Source organism: Orcinus orca, chromosome 3, assembly GCF_937001465.1.
Source record: "Orcinus orca chromosome 3, mOrcOrc1.1, whole genome shotgun sequence".
NCBI lineage: Eukaryota > Metazoa > Chordata > Mammalia > Artiodactyla > Delphinidae > Orcinus > Orcinus orca.
The window spans coordinates 75365311-75385596 of record NC_064561.1 but is presented as its reverse complement, the minus strand read 5'-3'; the positions used below and the strand labels follow the sequence as shown (position 1 = coordinate 75385596).

The following is a 20286-nucleotide window of genomic DNA, read 5'->3' as shown; positions in this document are numbered from 1 at the left end:
ATGGGGATTCCCTTGTGTGTTACTTGTTGTTTTTCCCTTGCTGCTTTTAATATATTTTCTTTGTATTTAATTTTTGATAGTTTGATTAATATGTGTCTTGGTGTGTTTCTCCTTGGATTTATCCTGTATGGGACTCTGTGCTTCCTGGACTTGACTATTTGCTTTCCCATATTAGGAAAGTTTTCAACTATAATCCTTTCAAATATTTTCTCAGTCCCTTTCTTTTTCTCTTCTTCTTCTGGGACCCCTATAATTCGAATGTTGGTGCACATAATGTTTTCCTAGAGGTCTCTGAAACTGTCCTCAATTCTTTTCATTCTTTTTTCTTTATTCTGCTCTGCAGTAGTTATTTCCACTATTTTATCTTCCAGGTCATTTATCTGTTCTTCTGCCTCAGTTATTCTGCTATTGATTCCTTCTAGAGAATTTTAAATTTCATTTATTGTGTTGTTCATCATTGTTTGTTTGCTGTTTAGTTTTTCTAGGTCCTTGTTAAACATTTCTTGTATTTTCTCCATTCTGTTATACCAAGATTTTGGATCATCTTTACTATCATTACTCTGAATTCTTTTTCAGGTAGACTGCCCATTTCCTATTCATTCGTTAGGTCTGGTGGGTTTTTGCCTTGCTCCTTCATCTGCTGTGTGTTTCTCTGTCTTCTAATTTTGCTTAAGTTACAATGTTTGGGGTCTTCTTTTTGCAGGCTGCAGGTTCGTAGTTCCCGTTGTTTTTGGTGTCTGTCCCCAGTGGCTAAGGTTGTTTCAGTGGGTTTTGTAGGTTTCCTGGTGGAGGGGACTAGTGCCTGTGTTCTGGTGGATGAGGCTGGATCTTGTCTTTCTGGTGGGCAGGTCCACGTCTGGTGGTGTGTTTTGGGGTGTCTGTGGCCTTATGATGATTTTAGGCAGCCTCTCTGCTAATGGATGGGGTTGTGTTCCTGTCTTGCTGGCTGTTTTGCATAGGGTGTCCAGCACTGTAGCTTGCTGGTCATTGAGTGGAGCTGGGTCTTGGCACTGAGATGGAGATCTCTGGGAGATTTTTGCCGTTTGATATTACATGGAGCTGGGAGATCTCTTGTGGATCAGTGTCCTGAACTTGGCTCTCCCACCTCAGAGGCACAGCCCTGATGCCTGGCTGAGGCACCAAGAGCCTGTCATCCACACGGGTCAGAATAAAAGGGAGAAAAAAAAGAAAGAAGAGAGCAACCAAACCAAACAAATCCACCAATGATAACAAGTGCTAAAAAATATACTAAAAAAACCCAAAAAAACGGACAGACAGAACCCTAGGACAAATGGTAAAAGCAAAGCTATACAGACACAACCACACACAGAAGCAGACACATACACACTCACAAAAAGAGAAAAAGGGAAAAAATATATATATCGGTGCTCCCAAAGTCCACCTCCTCAATTTGGGATGATTTGTTGTCTATTCCGGTATTCTACAGATGCAGGGTACATCAAGTTGATTGTGGAGATTTAATCCGCTGCTCCTGAAGCTGCTGGGAGAAATTTCCGTTTCTCTTCTTTGTTCGCACAGCTCCTGGGGTTCAGCTTTAGATTTGTACCCGCCTCTGTGTGTAGGTTGCCTGAGGGCATCTGTTTTTTGCTCAGACAGGACGGGGTTAAAGGAGCAGCTGATTCGGGGGCTCTGGCTCACTCAGGCCGGGGGGAGGGAGGGGTATGGAATGCGGGACGAGCCTGTGGCGGCAGAGGCCAGCATTTACAACAATCTGAGGCGCTGTGTGTTCTCCCGGGGAAGTTGTCCCTGATCTCAGGACCTTGGCAGTGGCGGGCTGCACAGGCTCCCGGGAGGGGAGGTGTGGATAGTGACCTGTGCTCGCACACAGGCTTCTTGGTGGCTGCAGCAGCAGCCTTAGTGTCTCATGCCCGTCTCTGGGGTCTGCGCTGATAGCCGTGGCTCATGCCTGTCTCTGGAGCTCCTTTAAATGGGGCTCTTAATCCCCTCTCCTCGTGCACCAGGAAACAAAGAGGCAAGAAAATGTCTCTTGCCTCTTCGGCAGCTCCAGACTTTTCCCCGGACTCCCTCCCGGCTAGCTGTGGCACACTAGCCCCCTTCAGGCTGTGTTCACACCGCCAACCCCAGTCCTCTCCCTGGGATCCGACCTCCAAAGCCTGAGCCTCAGCTCCCAGCCCCCGCCCGCCCCGGCGGGTGAGCAGACAAGCCTCCTCGGCTGGTGAGTGCTGGTTGGCCCCGTTCCTCTGTGAGGAAATCTCTCCGCTTTGCCCTGCGCACCCCTGTTGCTGCGCTCTCCTCCATGGCTCCGAAGCCTCCCCCCTCTGCTTCCTGCAGTCTCCACCCGCGAAGGGGCTTCCTAGTATGTGGAAACCTTTCCTCCTTCACAGCTCCCTCCCACTGGTGCAGGTCCCGTCCCTCTTCTTTTGTCTCTGTTTTTTCTTTTGCCCTACCCAGGTACGTGGGGAGTTTCTTGCCTTTTGGGAGGTCTGAGGTCTTCTCCCAGCGTTCAGTAGGTGTTCTGTAGGAATTGTTCCACATGTAGACGTATTTCTTATGTATCTGTGGGGAGGAAGGTGATCTCCATGTCTTACTCTTCCACCATCTTGAAGCTCCCCCAGTCTAATGGGTTTTAAATGGTAAATCATTGTGGTCTTCATTTGCAGTCCCAGTTTCTAATGATGCTGAACATCTCTTTATGTTTGATCATGTTTCTTCTTTGAAATGTTTGTATTGTGTACCCATTTTTTTTAAAATTTAATTTTTGGCTATGTTGCTGCCCGCGGGCTTTCTCTAGTTGTGGAGAGCGGGGGCTACTCTTCGTTGCGGTGCGCGGGCTTCTCATTGTGGTGGTTTTTCTTATTTCAGAGCACGGACCCTAGGCACATGGGCTTCAGTACTTGCGGCACGCAGGCTCTAGGGTGTGCGGGCTTCAGTAGTTGGTGGTGCACAAGCTCAGTAGTTGTGGCCTGTGGGCTCTAGAGTGCAGGCTCAGTAGTTGTGGAGCACGGGGTTAGTTGCTCCACAGCATGTGGAAGCCGGACCAGGGATCAAATCCGTGTTCCCTGCATTGGCAGGCAGATTCTTAACCACTGTGCCACCAGGGGAGTCCCTGTACCCATTTTTAATGTATTATTGGTAGTCTTACTGATTTGCATGTGTTCTTTTAGCTCTTCTGAATTTTAATTCTTTTTCAGTTATATGTGTTGTAAGTATCTTCTCAAGTTTTTATCTTTTCACTTCCTTATAGTGTCTTTTAATAAACAGATTTGATTGTAAGATAGTTATATTTACCAGTCTTTTATGGTTAGCTCTTTTGTGTCTTAAGAAATCCTTCCCTATTCCTATATTTTCTTCTAAAAGTTTTAAAGTTTTGATTTTCACATTCAAATACATTTAAGTATTTAATTCTAAATTGAATTTTATGTACAGTATGAGGTAGGAATCCAATTTCATTTTTTCCCTTATGGATACCAGTTGTCCTGGCTCTGTTTATTAAGAAATCTAATCCTTTTCTAATGATCTGCAGTGTCACTTCTGTCATGTCAGAATTCCATGTGTGCATGGGTCAGTTCTGGGTTTTATATTCTGTTTCATTGGTCACTTTGTCTATCTCTGTGCCATTACCAAGACTGTTGTAATTGCTACAACTTTACAGTATATTCAGCATGTAGCAAAATTTTGTTTTTTATTCAGTCTGTCCATCTTTTGTCTTTTTTTTTTTTTTTGGCGGTACATGGGCCTCTCACTGTTGTGGCCTCTCCCGTTGCAGAGCACAGGCTCCAGACGTGCAGGCTCAGCGGCCATGGCTCACGGGCCCAGCCACTCCGTGGCATGCGGGATCTTCCCGGACCGGGGCATGAACCCACGTCCCCTGCATTGGCAGGTGGACTCTCAACTGCTGAGCCACCAGGGAAGCCCCCATCTTTTGTCTTTTAACTAGTGAATTTAGTCCGTTCATTTCATTGTGATTGATTACTTAGTTATATTTATTTCTATTTTTTCCTACTTTCCTGACTTCTATGGGATTGATTGATTTTTCTTTATTCCTCCTTTTTCCCTTCTTTGGGTTGTAAATGATATATTATACTTTAGTTATTTGGGTGTTTACCTTTAATTTTTTAACATGCATATTCGACCTAAAAGAAATCAAATGTATTGATTCCCAAAGGGGTCCTGGAGCAACATTATCAGCATCACTTTGGAACTTGTTAGAAAAGAAAATTCTCACTTTCTACTCCAGACCTGTTAGTTCAGAAATGTTAGGGACAAGGCTCAACAGGCTGTGTTTTAACAGGCCTTCCAGGTGATTATGATGCACATCAAAGTTTAAGAACCATGTCTCTAATATGACTTGCTTTATCTTCTTCTTGAATGTTAATTAATTTCTCCTATCTGCTGTGTTTCTATTGTCTGGTATTTTCATTTTACCTTGTTTTTATATCATCTCAAATTAGTAATAATTAATGTTATGGTTTCATAGTCAGTGCTTATTTGGATAAGCCCGCATATGTTTACCAATTTCTTATGAATCCCACTCCTTCCTTCTTTAGCTTCAGTTACTCTCTCTCTTTAATTTTATTTTTTTGAAGTACATCCTTTAATAATTTTTTTCAGTGAAGGATTGTTAGTAGTAAATTCTCTTCCAGTCTTTGAAAAGTCTTTGCTCTCAGTCTTGATAGTTTAGCTGAGCATAGGTTCTAGATTGAAAGGTTTTTTTTTCCTTTGAGTACTTTGAAAATATTCCATTTTTTCCTGACCTCCATGGTTGCTGTTGAGAAATCATTCTAATTATTCCTTTGGAGGTAATCTGCCTTTTTTCTCTGGTTCTTTTAAGATTTTTCCCTTGTCTCCAGTATTCTGCATTTTTTTTAGAGTGTGTCTAGATTTAGGTTTAGTTTTAGTTCTATTCAGAAATTATGCCTATTGATTTGAGGGTTGATACCTTTCATTAATTTTGGAAAATTCTCATATATTATCTCTTCAAGTATTATCCTTGCTCCATTTCTTACTATTATCCTCTCCTTCATTTCTCTTTAGACATAAATAAACCTTGTCATTCTCTTCCTTCCATATTGCTTAACCCCTCTTGAATATACTGGTAATACACTGGGCAACTTCCTCATAAATACCTTCCAGTGCACAGATTCTTTAGCTGCTGCTTATACTGCCTATTGAGTTGTCCTTTTAAAATTTACTTTTCATTTCAAGGTATTATTCAATTCTATTAGTTCTTTTTTTTTTTTTTTTTTTTTTTTTTGCAGTACACGGGCCTCTCACGGTTGTGGCCTCTCCCGCCACGGAGCAACAGGCTCCGGACATGCAGGCTCAGCGGCCATGGCTCACAGGCGCAGCCGCTTGGTGGCATGTGGGATCTTCCCAGACCAGGGCACGAACCCGTGTCCCCTGCATCGGCAGGTGGACTCTCAACCACTGCGCCACCAGGGAAGCCCTATAAGTTCTATTTTATTCATTTTCAGAAATTTTTCTTTTTTTCATAATGTATTTTTTCCTTAGTGTTTTGATTCCTTCTTGTATGTCTTTACTCATTTTAAGTATACATATTTCATATTCTTTCACATTGTCATTTTTTAAAAATTATTTTATTTTTTGGGGGGGTGTTGGGTCTTTGTTGCTGCATGAGGGCTTTCTCTAGTTGCAGTGAGCAGGGGTTACTCTTTGTTGTGGTGTGCGGGCTTCTCATGCCAGTGGCTTCTCTTGTTGCAGAGCACAGGCTCTAGGCATGTGGGCTTCAGTAGTTGCAGCATGCTGGCTCTAGAGTGCAGGCTCAGTAGTTGTGGTGCACAGGCTTAGCTGCTCTGCAGCACGTGGGATCTTCCCGGACCAGGGGTAGAACCCATTTCGCTTGCATTGGCAGGTGGATTCTTAACCACCAGGGAAGTCCCCACATTGTCATTTTTTTATTTCGCATTTTTAGGAGTCTCTTTCTACTATTTCGTGTGCTGATTCTAGCCCTAGTGAGGTATTTCTTGGGTTTCATGTAGTGTTTAATTGTAAGCTCATCTTTAGTAGTGCTTTTTTTTTTTCCTATGAAGCGCCCTTGTGACCTTTTTGTGTGGATGTCCTTCCACACAGAGATTTGTTTTGTATCTGCTGGGCACTCTGGGATAACACTGGCCTAAGTCTAGTTTTTATGTTAATTTTTCAATTTGGGAGTTCCTGAACTACACTGGTGGTATAACAGAGGACCTTAAACCCATGTAAGGCATTTGCCCAGTACTTTGAACTCACAAATTATTAATTTTCCACTCTTTTATTGAAGGTTGCTGTTCAAGAGTCTCAGCCTTTATGTTGGGAGTCACTTCTTTCTGCCTCAGTTGGGTCCTATGCCTCATCTTCTGTCCTGGGTTATAATACTGAAACTCTGGGTTATGAAAATAATAACTAAATTCATCTGCGGTATCATATCACACATTGACCGTTCTGGTTTTTAGTTCCATCTTTGTTTCCACCATGTAGGGATTTGCCTTTCTTTCTTGTAAACTCAGCTATAATGTAAAATAAATTTTGTTATAAACCTGTCTAGCATTTCTAGGTATTTGTAGCAGGAGAATTATCAGTCACCTTAGATTTTATCCGTTGCTGTTTTCTAAAAAGGAAAATATCCTCTTCAGTGCTAAGAGAAGTACACAGACAGCATCTCTTCTCTTTTAAGGCTTCCTCTGGAAAGAGCATAGTGAACAGACCAGCCTCAGCAGTGGCATTCAGACCACAAGGCTCAGGAGGACAGGAAGACCCACTTTTCAGTATGAGGATTTAGTTAATGATGATAGCAAAGGTGGCCCCAGAATCACCTAGCTATAACTCTGGCAATACAAATTTTGGAAAGTACATAGTCTTTTAACATAAGTGAAAATTGGAACTGAGCCAGTTACGTTATTTTCAAAAATAAATACTAATAAGATTTTTGTTGGATTAAGTTCGACTTCTACAATGACTTTCGGAGGGACACATCTTTTGTCGTCTTTCACTGTGAGTGAATAAGTTAACATTACAGTGTTCCTTGGGTCCAGAAACGCTCATAGGTATGTATGTCTGTACCAAGTGGAAACTTTTTTTTTTTTTTTTTGCGGTACGCGGGCCTCTCACTGTTGTGGCCTCTCCCGTTGCAGAGCACAGGCTCCGGACGCGCAGGCTCAGCGGCCATGGCTCACGGGCCCAGCTGCTCCGCGGCATGTGGGATCTTCCCGGACCGGGGCACGAACCCGTGTCCCCTGCATCGGCAGGCGGACTCTCAACCACTGCGCCACCAGGGAAGCCCGGAAACTTTTTTTTTTAAACCTCTTCAAATATTGAAATCTCTCCTAGATTTTTAGATCCAACGGTTTAAATTGTTGAAATTTAATGTTTTGAAATAAGAGCATAAGCAAGACATTACTAAAGAATCCTCACCTCCTGGACTTCCCTGGTGGTCCAGTGGTTAAGACTTGGCGCTTCCACTGCAGGCGGCTTGGGTTCGATCGCTGGTTGGGGTATGAAGATCCCATATGCTGTGCCACGGCCAAAAAAAATTCCTTGCCTGGTAGACTATTCATACATAACATTTGTCTTTTTTAAAAAAAAAATTCCATAATTCCTTTTAGTCTTTCCAGCTATAGGTATATATGCCTTTAGAAGCCTTTTTACTTCTTGAGTTCTTTACCAACTGATGCTATGTGTGCGGTAAACTTACCAAACATTTGTTGAGCACTAAGGAATAGGAAACCCAGTCCTTACTGGCAAGTTTATTTGAAGAGACAAAAATCAAAACCGATTTTTATCAGTAAAAATCTACCGTACAGAATAGGATGACTTAAGTTGTTTTTGATGAAAAAATTGAACTGAGTTTTAAACAGCAAGAAATGTTTGTGTAAAAGTTGATAAATTTCATCATCTTGAATCCTGAAAAATCCATAATCCATGGTTAAAAGTATTGTCTCTAGAGACTACCCGAATCTGAATCTGACTGTTGACCTTTAGCAAATTATTTAAATACCCTGAGCTTCAGTTTCCTTATATATGAAATGGAAACCTTTTATTTATTTATTTATTTATTTATTATTATTAATTTTTTTTTTTGCGGTACGCGGGCCTCTCACCGCTGTGGCCTCTGCCGTTGCGGAGCACAGGCTCCGGACGCACAGGCTCAGCGGCCATGGCTCACAGGCCCAGCCGCTCCGCGGCATGTGGGATCTTCCTGGACCGGGGAACGAACCCGCATCCCCTGCATCGGCAGGCGGACTCTCAACCACTGCGCCACCAGGGAAGCCCCCTTTTTTTTTTTTAAGTCCATTATAGCATTCAGTATAGAGTCAGAATTAAAAGGGAAATTTACAGGCCATTTAGTCCAGCTTTCTTTGTCATGTTACATTCTTTATTTTTTATTTATTCATTTGGTTGCGCTGGGTCTTAGTTGCAGCAGGCAGGCTCCTTAGTTGTGGCATGCAGACCCTTAGTTACGGCATGCATGTGGGATCTAGTTCCCTGACCAGGGATCGAACCCAGGGTCCCTGCTTTGGGAGTGCAGAGTTTTAACCACTGTGCCACCAGGGAAGTCCCAGTGTTACATTCTTTAATGTATATTGTTAAATTCTCTATTTCTTAAGAGCACTAAGGAACTTGACCAAGAAAACGTAGGTTTCTGTTGTTTCTATTTAAACATGCTTTAAGACTAAATTTCTCAATGGCGGGGGCTCTGCAGAGGAGATACTAATATTAATTCATTACTTAATATGTGTTAGCCATAATCTAATTGAATTCGGGCATCTACCTGTAAAGGGCAAGTATTCATCAGAGAGATTAAGAAGACTGTCCAAGATTACCCAGCTAAATGGTTGAGATAAATTAGATCTCAGAACTAAGGCCTTTATATTCCCACTCTGCTGTGCTGCTACCATGGTCCCCCCCACCCTTTTTTAACCTTTAAAAAACTAATACCAATATTTATATAGAAAGTTTTCCTAACTGTTAATTAACTCATACTTCCTGGTTTAGAGCCACAATAGTCAACTTATTTTTATATATTTTATACCTCCTTAGCAAAGTGTGTATGTGCATAATATATATTGTCATATGTATTAGGATTTTGTTCAATTAAGATTTGAGTGCTTACATGTTTTCTACTGTTCTAGATACTGTATACTAAGTATACAGGGATGAAGAAACAGAAAATTAAGAAATAAATCCATAAACAGTGAAAATTAACTATGGTGATGGGAATAACTGAGGGGCTACTTTAGGCCTTTTCTAAGGCAGAATCTTTCTGAGAATGTGACATTTAAGCTAGGACCTGATTGATGAGAGGAAGCAAGATATGCACAAAGCTGAGATGCAAGCATTCCAGATGGAGAGAGTAGCTGATTCAGAGGCCCTAAGACCAGTACAAACATGAGGTGTTCAAGGAATAGGAAGAAGGCAAGCGTGGCTGGAGTATAGTGAGCAGGGGAATAAGGTCAGAGGAAGATGGTTCCCAGAGTATGCCATGCCTTGCAGCCTTGGTTAACAATTTGATTTTATTCTAAGTGTGATAGGAAGTCACTGGATGGTTTGAAGCAGAGAGGTAACGTAATCTGATTCATAGTTTGAAGAAATCACACTTGTTGCCGTGTGGAGAATGCATTATAGGGGCACCCAGGAGAGAGTGGTGGACTGGTGTAGGATGGTAGCAGTGGAAATGGAGAAAAGTAGATGGACTCCATTTTTGTTTTGCAGATAGAGTTGACAGGCCTTGCTTCTGAATTGAATGTAGGGGAGGAAAAGCAAAAGAAAGAAGAATTGATCCTACATGTGTTTTCTTGACCAGTAGGATGTTGGGAAAGCAAATTCCCATTCCCTAAAATGGGCAAGGTTGGGGAGGGGAAAATCTAGAGTTCTGTTTTGGACACTTTAAGTTTGAGGTCCCTGTAGACTTCTAAGTAGAGATGTCAAGCAGGCAGTTGGATGTATAATCTGGAGTCTAGAGCTCAGGGGAAATGTATAAATTTAGGAATTATCATCATATCTGTAGTATTTAAAGCCATGGAATGAGATTACATAGGGAATAACTGTGGATAGAGATGGGAAGGGTCCCAAAACTCACAATGTTTACAAATGCAGTGAAAAAGTAGCTGATGAAGTAGAAGAAAAATTTTAAAGGCGTGGTAGCTTGAAAACCAAGTACAGAAAGTATTTCAGGAGTCTAATGCTATTGAGAGGTCAAATGAGATGAAGGACTAAGAAGTGACCCTTGAAATTGATAAAATGGAGGGTGTTCATCACTTTGGGGAGCAATCTCAGTGGCATGGTTGGAACTGAAGCCTTAGAGTTGGATGAGGAGAGAATGGGTGGTAAGAAATGGAGACAGTGAGGATAGATAATTCTTTAAAAAATTCTGCTGTGAAGAGGAGCAGAAAAATGGAGTGCTAACTAGAGGGGACAAGAGGGGCCAAGTTAGGTATTATGTAGGTTGGTTTTGTCTTAAATTTTATGTGCACATATTCTGCTACAAGGTAGCTCTTCCTCTTAGTACACTGACCTGCAGACCTGGGGTTTCATGTGTTAACTAAATAGAAAACTATACCTAGGAGCCCTCCTGCTATCCCTACAGACCCTGAGAGCCATTGACAGCAGGAACAAGAGGAATTCCCTCAATAAGGCACCTGTTCATTCAAAAACCCCTGTTCTGTCTTCTCTTGGCGGACTCTGGGAAGACAGAAATATCATACCCTGTCCCTCCTGCAAAGTGGTAACTGTTCAATAGGGGAGACCATGGTAGGTGCTGCATAGTCTATACTTGACCTGGGCCATGAATAATGAAGGAAGGGCCTTTCAGTAGAGAAAAGTGCCTCAATCATAGAGGCATCACACTGAGCGGAGTGAGGGCATGTGAGGGAGCTTGATGGGGCCAGCCGGGAGCTTGATGGGGCCAGCCATGAGCTTGTGGGGGTGGGGAGGTACAGTGGTGCTTTCCAGCAATTTAGGCTTGCCTAAGGAACAAAGTCAGGCTGTTTACTGAGTTCTGTTATCTGGTTATCAGATGCGTTCTTCTAAATGAGAAGAAAAGAAGTGGTACCGATTTCTCCAAAATTGAGTGTTTGTGGGCTTATGCTTGCAAATCTTCTTAAGGTTTATACTGTGAGCCTTAAATTTGCCTTCTCACCTAGAAGAAAGTAAGGTCCAAAATTTCCCATATTGTTTCACCTCTTAGAAGAAGCATGTAGTCATTGTAATTGTTGCATTCATCTGTCTATTCAAGGTAACACAGGAAATTAGCAGTGCATTTTCAAGAAAAGCTGATTACCATCTGTTATTAGTAATCATCTAAAACAATCACTGATTGTAAGCATTGCTAATGGTCAGAGACACACTAGATAAGAAGGGGGAAAACATCCATTATTTAGAATTTATTATCCCTTATCCACCCCCTTAAAAGAAGACATCAATTAAAATTAAGTGATTTTGGAATATATCAAAGTACACTGTTCTGCCCTATCCCCAAAGTGTTCCACTGTCATTTTCCCCCAAATGTGGAATGTTGCACATTAAGTCATATTTCTTCTGAGACTCAGTGGAAACATGTAAGTTTTGCGTCGAAGGCAGCCAACTCTCTTTGAGACTTTTCAGAGCCTGGCTTCTTACACTCAAGCAGAGCTTGGGGGTGAGGCCTTTAACCAGGACTCACCTCATGGCCACCATTCTAATCTTGTCTTGGATACAGTACAGTTTCACATCAGCAGCCCCTGTAGCATCAAATAAGTAGATTACAAAACCAAATGATAGCTGTTGGCATTTCACACTCGCAGGTTTTCTTAACCAAATATTTATCAAGCACTGTGTTAATAGTGGGTGACCCATTGCCTGAATTTTAAAAGCTGATATTTGGGAGTTTGGCTAAAGGAAATACAGCAATTCAACAGTTTTAAGTGTTTCAGGAAATTCGTTTAATAGTCTTAAAGGTTTTATCCAGAAAAAGAGGACATTTTTCTTTTAAATGTGCAACTTAAGTTTGGCAAGTTAGGGATTTTAAATTGTGCTAAGTAATAAAAACCACTATTAGTTTGGAACGTGATACTCAGTAGAATGTGATACTCATCATATCACTTCCTTTATACTAGAGGGCTTCCGCTGACCTAAATGTAGGGAGATAGGAAATTCTCACGGTGGTAACTACAGTAGGGAAGAGTATTCAATCAAAATTGATCTTAGGCAATTTTTTGGCAACCTGTATATCTCATAGTTTGGTACAATTTTATATACAGAGATAAGGATAATACTGTTGGCAAATGTCTTTTGTAAGTATAATCTTCTCTACTGCTTTTGTCCAGCTTGGATAATCTTCATGAACTTATTTGTTTTTATCCTACTTATGAATTTTTTTTATTAGGAAGGCATACATATATTTGGCCCTTCTAATTATTATTTTATTTACTGAAATAGCTTGAGACATGAGGAAATCCAGTTCAAATTTTGCAAAATGGTAACTAACCTTCCTCAGTAGTTTGAGTCCTGGAGATGGCTAAAATACGAAAGATGTAAGAGCTGGAAGGGTCTTTTCCTGGCAGGTGAGATTTTGGTCTACCTAATGACTAATGACCTAATGACATTTGGTCTAATGACTCTTTTTCAGGCATTCAGTTCTCTGGTAATGACTAAGTCTTGAGATGATTTTAAAAATGACCTCAGAGCAGGGCAGCAGTAAAAACCCTGAACTACTGTCCTGGGGATGCCTAATATGCTTCATTTGTGACATCAAGCTAGAACCCATGTGTACTTAGAAAGTAGATAACTCCGAGGCTTGCAGAAGCTTTTCATCACAGGTCCAAGTGTGGAGGCAGTTAGCTTAGAACACAAAGGAAAGTCATCTAGAAATTGCTGGGGCAGAAGCCATAGTGCAAAGAGGTGCTGAAGGATAGTATATAGTTAGCTTGGCATTCAAAGGAGGTGTCTGTGTGAAGAAGGAAGGAGGGGCATGGATGAAAACAGCTCTACATACTACACTAGTGCATACCCCTTTCTCTCCTTTTTAAATAGACTATTTTTTGGAGCAGTGTTAGATTCACAGCAAAATTGAGCAGAAAGTACAGAGATTTCCCATATATCTCTGCCTCCCCCCACCCCAACCATAGCCTACCCCACTATCAACATCCCTTACCAGAGTGGTATATTTGAACAACCTACATTCACACATCATACTCACCAAAATCTGTAGTTCACATTAGGGTTCACTCGTGGTGTACATTCTGTGGGTTTAGACAAATGTTTAATGACATGTGACTACCCTTATAGTATCATATAGAATAGTTTCACTGGTATTTGTCTTTCTGCCTTTTGGCCTCATTGTGCCTCCCTTAAAACAGTAAATATATTAGGCCTTTGTCATTTGTGAGGATCACATCCTAAGACTTCCATGGATCACCAAAATTATAAATACCACTAAAACCATCATTTGTCCTCATAAAATGCAACAGATTGTTACTGAAATTTTCAAGGAAATTTTTCAGATTCTTAAGAATATTTAAATATAAGATTGATTTATAAATCACTATTTTCTTAGATCTTAGACCTTTTCATTTTATTTTGGGAATCAGTTTTCACAAAACATACACTTAATATGAGTTAGTACTATATGCATTTAACTGAATGACATGCACACTCCAGGCACATGGTGGTGCTGATGCAACCAGCCAGATGACCACTTACCTACAATAGTTTCCAGCCCAGGAAATTTATATCTTTGCCTCAGCAGAATGATAGTTTACTAGAGGTCATGGACCTTCAAGGTCATTCTTAAATGTTAGTTACCTGTAAGTCCAAGTGCTAAAAAGTGTGTTAGGTTAATCTTTGCGTCTATATAGTTCAGTCAGCAGTCAGCTCCCACAGGGTTCCTGCACAGTTCTGTTTCAGAGCTGCTTTTCTTCCACAGCCCATGCCTAAGTCAAGCCCTCCTTAACTCTTACCTGTATTACTGTGGTAACTTCCCCCATCTCGTTATCCCTCCCACCCCTGTTAAACTTCTACCAGGTTAATTTTCTTAAAGGTGGTGGTAGCTATTCTCTTCTAATTTTAGGAAAGACTTCCACACCTGGCCTTCCCCATTTCATCTCACTACTCACTATATTCTAACCAAACTGAATAATTTTGTTCCTTTAAGACACCTTGCATTTTACTATGCTGTTTCTCGTCCTTTGAATGTTACCTTGATAGAGCCCTTCCCAAACATGTAATTTTTTCCTTCCTTTGTACACCATAATATTTTGTGCCACTTAACCCATTCAGCCTTGTATTACAGATATTTATGCTTCCTCTACTCCATTATTCTGCAAATCACAGAACGTGGTTCAAGCTGGGGCTTCGGTTCATTTCCGTGACAATGTCTAACATTTATTCAGCACTTAAGTAGTATTACATTGGTGACATATTTTCATTTCCTTCACAGTGCTTTTGCATGTATGTACACACAAATCTTTTTTGTTTTGTGTGAATAGTATCACACTGTAGGTGTTTTTTGTTGTTTTTTTTTCCACTTTACCATGTGATGAAAATCATGTTCATATAATGTAAATCACTCATTATTTTTAATGGCTGCATAATATTCTATAAAATGGATATTACCTACTTTATTTAACCACTGATAGACATATTAGGAAGCCTTTAAATGCTTGCTACTACAGATAATGCTACAATATATAGTTGTGGTGCACAGGAGTTGCTCTGTGGCATGTAGGATCTTCCTGGATCAGGGATTGAACCCATGTCGCCTGCATTGGCAGGCGGATTCTTAACAACTGCGCCACCAGGAAAGTCCCTGTTTTGTTTTTAAATTCCACATATAAGTGAGATCTTGTCTTTTTCTGTCTGACTTACTTCTTTTAACATAATGCCTTCAAGGTCCATCCACGTTGTCCCCAATGGTAGGACTTCCTTGTTTTTTATGGCTGAATGATATTCCATTGTATGTATGTATGTGTATGTCTGTATATAGAGATATGTTATAGATATAGATATATATAGATATAGATACATATAGGTATATATTTCACATCTTCTTTATCTATTCATCCAACAATGGACACTTAGATTTTTTCCGTGTCTTAGCTATTGTAAACAATGCTGCTATGAGCACAGGGGTGCAGATAACTTTTCAAGATAGTGTTTTCATTTCCTTTGGATATATTCCCAGAAGTGGAATTGCTAGAGCATATGGTAGTTCTAGTTTTAATTTTTTTAGGAACCTCTATACTGTTTTCCACAGTGGCTGTACCAATTTACAGTCTATCCCACCAACAGTGCACAAGGGTTTCCCTTTCTCCATACCCATGCCGTCATTTGTTATCTCTTACTGGTGATGGCTGTTCTAAGAGGTGTGAGGTGATACCTCATTGTGTTTTGTTTTTTTTTAAGATTTTTTATTTATTTATTTTATTTTATTTTGGTTGCATCAGGTCTTAGTTGCACCACGCAGGATCTTCTGTTGCAGCACAATGGCTCTTCATTGTGGTGTGTGGGTTTTCTCTCTCTAGTTGTGGCGCATGGGCTTAGTTGCCCCGCAGCATGTGGGATCTTAGTTCCCTGACCAGGGATCGAACCTGCGTCCCCTGCATTGTAAGGCGGATTCTTTCCATTGGACCACCAGGGAAGTCCCTCATTGTGGTTTTAATCTACATTTCCCTAATGACTGTGAGCATCTTTTTTCATGTACCTGTTGGCCATTCGTATAACTTCTTTGGAAAAATGTCTATTCAGGTCTTTTGCCCATTTTTAAATTGGATTTTTTGTTTGTTTCCAAGTTTTATGGGTTCTTTATGGGTTTTGGATATTAACCCCTTATCGAATACATGGTTTTCAAATATTTTTTCCCATTCTGTAGGTTGTCTTTTCACTTTGTTGTTGGTTTCTTTTGCTGTGCAAAAACTTTTTAGTTTGATGTAGTCCCACTTGTTTATTTTTTGTTGCTTGTGCGTTAAGGTGTGATTCCCAAAGAATCATTACCAAGACCCATGTCAAGGAGCTTTCTTCTAGGAGTTTCACAGTTTCAGGTTTTACATTTAAGGCTTTGATCCATTTAGAGTTTATTTTTGTGAGTGGTGTAAAATAGGGATCAAGTTTCATTCTTTTACATGTGAATATCCAATTTTCCCAACACCATCATTGAAGAGACTGTCCTTTCTCCATTGAGTATTTTTGGCTCCCTTGTCAAATATTAGTTTACCATATGTGCTTGGGTTAATTTCTGGGCTGACGATTGTGTTCTCTTGGTCTGTTTGTCTGTTTTTATGCCAGTACCATACTGGGGTTTTTTGTAAGTCTTTTTTTTTTATATTGAAATATAGTTGATTTACAATGTTGTGTTAGTTTCAGGTGTACAGCACAGTGATTCAGTTATACATATACATACTCTTCTACAGATTCTTTTTATATATATATATATATATATATATATATATGAATTTATTTATTTATTTATTTTTGGCTGCACTGGGTCTTTGTTGCTGTGTGCAGGCTTTCTCTAGTTGCAGCAAGCGGGGGCCACTCCTCGTTGCGGTGCGCAGGCTCCTCATTTTGGTGGCTTCTCTTGTCGTGGAGCATGGGCTCTAGGCACGCAAGCTTTAGCAGTTGTGGCACATGGGCTCAGTAGTTGTGGCTCGCGGGCTCTAGAGTGCAGGCTTAGCAGTTGTGGCACATGGGCCTAGTTGCTCTGCGGCATGTAGGATCTTCCCAGACCAGGGCTCAAACCTGTGACCCCTGCATTGGCAGGCGGATTCTTAACCACTGTGCCACCAGGGAAGCCCCTACAGATTCTTTTTCCTTATAGGTTATTACAAAATATTGAGTATAGCTCCCTGTGCTGTACAGTAGGTCGTTGTGGTTAGCTATATTACATATAGCAGTGTGTATATGTTAATCCCATCATCCTAATTTATCCCTCCCCTCCCCCCTTCCCCTTTGGTAACCGTAAGTTTGTTTTCTACATCTGTGGGTCTTTCTCTGTTTTATAAATAAGTTCATTTTAATCTGTTTTTTGTTTTTTCAGATTCCACATGTAAGTGATATCATATGATATTTGTCATTCTTTGTCTGGCTTACTTCACTTGGTATGAAAATCTCTAGGTCTGTGTTGCTGCAAATGGCATTATTTCATTCTTTTTTATGGCTGAATAATGTTCCATTGTATATATGTACCACATCATCTTTATCCATTCCTTTGTCAATAAATAGTGCTGCAGCAAACATTGGGGTGCATGTATCTTTTCAAATTATGTTTTTCTCCAGATATGTGCCCAGGAGCGGGATTGCTGGATCATATGGTAGTTCTATTTTTAGTTTTTTAAGGAACTTCCATACTGTTCTCCATAATGGTTGTACCAATTTACATTCCCACCAACAATGTAGGAGGGTTCCCTTTTCTCCACATCCTCTCCTGCATTTATTATTTGTAGACTTTGATGATGGCCATTCTGACCAGTGTGAGGTGTGATACATCATAGTATTGATTTACATTTCTCTAATAATTAATGACCTTGAGCATCTTGGCTGTTGTGTTTTGGTTATCTATATGTCTTCTTTGGAGAAATGTCTATTTAGATCTTCCACCCACTTTTTGATTGGGTTGTTTGTTTTTCTGATACAGAACTGTATGAGCTGTGTGTATATTTTGGAGATTAATCCCTTGTTGGTCGCTTCATTTGTAAGTATTTTCTCCCATTCTGTGGGTTGTCTTTTCGTTTTATCGTTTCTTTTGTGTGCAAAAGCTCGTAAGTTTAATTAGGTGCCATTTGTTTATTTTTATTTTCATTACTCTAGGAGATGGATCCAAAAAGGTATTGCTGTGATTTTTTTTTTTAGTTTTTATTTATTATTTATTTTTGGCTGTGTTGGGTCTTTGTTGCTGTGCGCACGCTTTCTCTAGTTGGGGGGAGTGGGGGCTACTCTTCGTTGCAGTGCACGGGCTTCTCATTGCGGTGGCTTCTCTCGTTGCAGAGCATGGGCTCTAGGCACATGAGCTTCAGTAGTCGTGGCACTTGGGCTCAGTAGTTGTGGCTCGCAGGCTCTAGAGCGTAGGCTCAGTAGTTGTGGTGCATGGGCTTAGTTGCTCCACGGCATGTGGGATCTTCCCGGACCAGGGATTGAACCCATATCCCCTGCACTGGCAGGCAGATTCTTAACCCCTGCGCCACCAGGGAAGCCCTGTGATTTATTTCAGAGTGTTCTGCCTGTGTTTTTCCTCTAGAAGTTTTATAGTATCTGGTCTTACATTTAGGCCTTTAATCCATTTTGAGCTTATTTTTGTATATGGTGTTAGAGAATGTTCTAATTTCATTCTTTTACATGTAGCTGTCCAGTTTTCCCAGCACCACTTATTGAAGAGACTGTCTTTTCTCCATTGTATGTTCTTGCCGCCTTTGTCATAGATTAATTGTCCATAGGTGTGTGGGAGTACCATACTATTTTAATTACTATAGCTTTATAGTATAGCTTGGAATCAGGAAGTGTGATACCTCCTGCTTTGTTGTTCTTTCTCAGTGTTTGTTTGGCTATTTGGGGTCTTTCATGGTTCCATATGAGTTTTAGGAGTGTTTTTTTCTATTTCTGTAAGAAATGCCATTGGAATCTTGATATGGATTGCATTGTATCTATAGATGGCTTTGGGTAGTATTGACATTTTAACAATATTAATTCTTCCAATCCATGAACATGAGATACCTTTCCTTTTTTAAATTTTTTTATTTTTTGGCCCTGCTGTGTGTCTTGTAGGATCTTAGTTCCCTGGCCAGGGATCAAACCCATGCCCTCAGCAGTGAAAGCACAGAGTCCTAACCACTGGAGTGCCAGGGAATTCCTGCCTTTCCATTTATTTCTGCCTTCATTTTCTTTAATCAGGGTCTTGTAGTTTTCATAGTAGAGATCTTTCACCTCCTTAAATTTATTCCTAAGTACTTTATTGTTTTTGATGCTGTTGTAAACGGGATTGATTTCTTTCTTTTTTAGAAAATTCATTGTTAGAGAATCTCAATTTTCTTAATGGTAAAATGGAGATAACCAAATCTAACTCTCAGTATTGTAGTAAGGATTAAATGAGATAAAATATGATTATTTAGCATAATTGTACCTTACATAAGGTAAATGCTCATCACTAGTAGCCACTTACATTGTTATTCCTTCAAGTAGATTAATGTAGTTACTGTAATCATTGCACAGTGGGGTTGTAAGCTCCATATTAGCAGAGAGATAAGATACAAAGATAAGTGAATGGTCCAGCCAACAGTAGTGGGCATCCACTCTGTCTGCCATGATCGTTGGTGAGTCTGGATCCCTCTAAGGACTAGAGCTTTTTCCTGCATTGTTGTCTCTCAGCAGACCTACCCATGGGCGAGGATGCACCACCTCTGTTGTACCAGGGAGCTGTGGTGTAGGCTATGTGTGTGCACCTGGGACATCTATGCCCCACCTGGAGCTTGTTCTCCACATTGGGAGTGCTTATTTATGTTGATTATGGAAGATTTTTAACTTGAATGGAAAGACGACATTTTTGAAAAGTCATTTGAAAAATCAAGATCATACTGTGTAAAGCTAAGCATTACGTGATTGGTCTCAAGAACATTCTCTGAGGGTTTTTTTTTTTAAAACAAATACTTAGAAGTTGTGTCTCTGTCTTTTTGACAGAAGTATAAAATCTGAGACTGAGATAGATGTATAAAATAGAAAATGGAGACTTGTTGCATTCTCATCAACAAGCGGAATATGGTTTTTTCTGGTTTTTATTACTTCACAGTCCTTTCATCTGATATTTAAAATGTATTTATGTTGAGTCATTTCTTTCTCTTTTGCTGGTAAACCGGAAGATCATGAAATGATTCTGCAGAGGCAGTAGCATTACGTTCAGTTTCTTTTTTTGTATATATCAGATAAGAGACTTGTAAATGGAAGTATGTCCGCCTCACATCCTTTGTATGGTAATGGCAGTGATGTTTGCCTTTTTGTGACTGGTGCAACATTTATTAATTCATAAACCCACTTCCAAATAACCTAAGGGCTTTTTGACTAAAGGTGACTCTAGTAAGAACAGTGTTAGATTTTGACAGGCTACTTTTGTTTTTACAGACATTTCTTTTCTTCTTTTTAGTGTTTCGAAACTACTAGTATTTTAAGAGTGTTTTGGGGGTAGAGGGGTGCCATGGTCTAAGAAAGTTAATGTACATATTTGGAGTTAGGGTTTCTGAATCTTCAACTAGGAAGGGAAAATAAAAGTTTTGAGGCTCAGCTCAGCTTAAGCCTCTTTATCACCCTCTCCGAACCAACACTTGTGGTTGGTAAAAAGCTCACAGATCTGAGAAA

The 20286-nt window shown here is 40.3% G+C and overlaps 1 protein-coding gene across 4 annotated transcripts in view; it reads left to right on the top strand.

The window, feature by feature from the left end:
- Positions 1-20286, top strand: part of RAD50 (RAD50 double strand break repair protein) — a 234237-nt gene that overhangs the window by 208378 nt on the left and 5573 nt on the right. The gene's annotated exons all lie outside the window — the stretch shown is intronic.